General features: G+C 47.4%; 1 pseudogene; it reads left to right on the top strand.

Annotated features, from left to right (window-relative positions):
* Positions 1–2106: 2106 nt before the first annotated feature.
* Positions 2107–2840, top strand: LOC127493164 (large ribosomal subunit protein uL11 pseudogene; annotated as a pseudogene).
* The last annotated feature ends 470 nt before the right edge of the window (positions 2841–3310 follow it).

Raw genomic sequence — 3310 nt, 5'->3', positions numbered from 1 at the left:
CTCTCCCACCTCCCAGGCAGTCACTGGGAAGCCCTGCAGGGGCTCTGCTCACTCCCTAACAGAGAGCCACCACCCTCTGCTTCTGCCTAAGACATTTTGCCTAAGGCTCAAATCATTTCCCTGTTGAACTTAAGCTTTTTATTTTATTTATTTTTTTACCTAAAAGCAGAAAGAGAGAGTGAGAGAGAGAGAATATCTTCCATCTGCTGGTTCCCTCCCTAGATCCCTGCAAAAGCCAGGGCTGGGCCAGCCAAAACCAGAAGCCCAGGACCCCATCCAGGCAGAGACCCAGATGTGGAGCCATCACCTGCTGCCTTCCAGGATGTGCAGTAGCAGGAAGCTGCATTGGAAGTGGAGCCAAGACTCGAATCAAGTCCTTGTTAAGGGATGGGGCATCCCTAGGCCTTAAGCTTTGAGGAACGTAAGCTTAAAGCCACGTCAGCTTGAGGGTTATTTCACTTTCTGTCCTCTCGCTTCCCATCACTAAAACAATAAGCCCAGGTGGGAATATCTGGAGACAGGGAAGGGGAAGAGGGAAATACCAGGAGAAGAAAAGCATAGGTTAAAACCTAGTGGCAGGCATTGCAGCGTAGTGGGTTGAGGTGTCACCAATGATGCCGGCATCCCACATGAGCACCACTTAGGGTCCTGGCTGCTCCGCTTCTGATCTAGCTCCCTGCTAATGTGCCTGGGAAAGCAGTGGAGGATGGCCCAAGTACTTGGGCCCCTGCACCCACTCCCAGATGGAGTTCCAGGCTCCTGGTTTCCATCTGGACCAGCTCCAGCCTTGGGGAGTGAACCAGTGGATAGAAGTTCTCTCTTTCTTTCTCTCTCATCTCTCTCACTCTGTAACTCTGCCTTTCCAATACATTTTTGAAAAGCAGAGTTGGAGAGAGAGAGAGAGAGAGAGAGAGAGAGAGAGAGAGAGAGATATCTTCCTTCTACTGCTTCATTCCCCAAATTGCCACAATGGCCAGTGCTAGGCCAGACCAAAGCCAGGAGCCAGGAGCTTCTTCCAGTTCTCCCAGAGGGGTGCAGGGGCCCCAGTACTTGTGCCATCTTCCACTGCTTTCCCAGGTACATTGGCAGGGAGCTTGATCAGCTGGGACTCGAACAGCAAGCACCTTTATGGTATGCCGGCATCGCAGGTGGTGGCTTAACCAGCTATGCCTCAAGGTTGGCTCCAAAATAAATTTTAAAAAGATTCTAAAAAATATTAGCCTGCCCCATGAACATATTTAATTTCAGGTTATTTATTAAAGTTTCATAACTTCTCCATGCTGTTTGACCTCTAAGGTAAGGAAACACTAAGCAAGTCCTTTAGGGAGAAAATCCCAATTCAGCCAATTAATCTTATATTCTATTTAACACAGCATTGTCTTTGGTGAAACAGTGTCTTTTACTGGAATGGGGCCTTGTTTTCTTGATTCTGCCATGGGCAATATCTGAATTCAATTATAATGTTTCTGTAAAAACATGTAATGGATTGCTACATCAAAAGGCAGTTAGTACCTCGAAGGCTTATGGGCTGAGTTAATAGTAAACGTGTGATACTAGTTATTACTGAGTCCTTGTGGCTTAAAGAACTAATGGTCTTACTGGGCCATTCCTGGTTTCAACCACTAAAGCAATACAACGCCTGTGCTCTAGGAAGATGATAAATTTGGGAGCAAGAAGTTCAGACTCGGATTACCGTTGTTTCCTCATTTTCTTTGGTGGCAGGAGAGAGGCTGGTCTCAGTGTGATACTGCTTCCAGTGGTCGGGAGTGGGGCACGAGTGTTAGAAGCACAGCAGATGAAAATCCGTCAACTCAGTGACCGTGTCACCCTCCTGACCTATGCAGTCAGCGTGGAGCAGAGAGGAATAATTGCCCTTTGGAGCCTGAGATGGTGAGTTTGAGGGAAAGGGGCCAGAGGAATCCAATGCTCCATGTTTACCTGCTTCCTCCCTCTGAACATTTGTGCAGTAGAAATAATCACCAGTGGGAATGCCCTCTCACTCTCGTTAGAAATGAGAGCTTTCCATGCTGAGCTTGGAGGAGGCCAGGCTGGGACTCGCTGCCTTTGTCTGGAGTCCAGGTTCATCTGATACAAGCTGTCCCCACCATGCTGCCCAGGTTCAACCCTGTGAGATCAAGGTTATACAGCTGAAGTACACCAGAGGCAAAGCCCATGCCAGGTCTGCCTTGGCCTGCAAGATTGGACCCCTGGGCCTCTCTCCAAAAAAGGTTGGTGGTGACATTGCCAAGACAACCGACGACTGGAAGAATCTGAGGATCTCAATGCACGGTGAAACTGAGCATTCGGAATAGACAGGCCCAGCGTCAGTGGTACTGTCTGCCTCTGCCCGGATCAGCAAACCCCTCCAGAAGACACCACAAGACAGAAAGAAACAGAAGACATTAAACGCAGTGGAAATGCCACTTTCGATGACATTGTCAACATTACCCAATAAATATGGTGCTCATCGTTAGCCAGAGGATTCTCTGGAACCATTAAAAAAATCCTAGGACGGACTACCCTGTCTGTGGGTTGCCACCCTCATGAGATCAACAGTGGTTCAGCAGAATGCCCCGCTAGTTAAGAAGTACAGAGGAAAATGCTCCAGTAAAGGATCAACTGACAACAACAAAATAAAGATAGTAGGGAAGTTTTGGGTTTTGGGTTCCTTTTTTGTTGTTGTTGTTGTTGTTGTTGTTGTTGTTTTTAACTAATAGCATCAGCAGAAATGAGAGGCATGTGTATGGTGGCACAGCGAAACATACAACCTGCTTTGGGACAGCTCTCCACTTACAGTGTGATTCTCCAACACTCAAACATGTAGTACTTCATGACTTCTCTTTGTGGAGCTACTGACGTTTCCAAAGGGCATATAAAATTAAATATATGACGTCCGCATTGATAGTCAATGATTTAGTAACATTTAATGCTAAAAAAGTGAGATACCCAAAACATCCAGCTCCTCGAGCCACTCAGATTGTTCCAGATACACACATTACGATCGATCCTGGCTTTCAGTAAGTAAGTGTTACACCTGTGCAAAGCACATCCATGAGGCCTTCCGACACCAAAGGGCCCTCGGACGAAGGAGCCTTCCTGACGCCTGCTTTCTCAGATGCTGTTTGCAGGGGTAGCATCTGGCTCATGTCCATGGGAGAGAGAGCACAGTACGTAAAGACAGGGCTGGGCACACAGGCAGTGGCCAGGAGATGAGGCCTCTTCTTGCGAGATAGCTTGGCCAGCTTTCATGGGACAAAAGCTGTCAAAATGAAACAAATGCTAACCAAGCATCTATAATTACAAAGCTTTG

Source organism: Oryctolagus cuniculus, chromosome 5 (genome assembly GCF_051225735.1).
Source record: "Oryctolagus cuniculus isolate XC-2025 breed Fujian yellow rabbit chromosome 5, ASM5122573v1, whole genome shotgun sequence".
Taxonomy (NCBI): domain Eukaryota; kingdom Metazoa; phylum Chordata; class Mammalia; order Lagomorpha; family Leporidae; genus Oryctolagus; species Oryctolagus cuniculus.
This window is presented reverse-complemented; position numbering and strand designations above follow the sequence as displayed.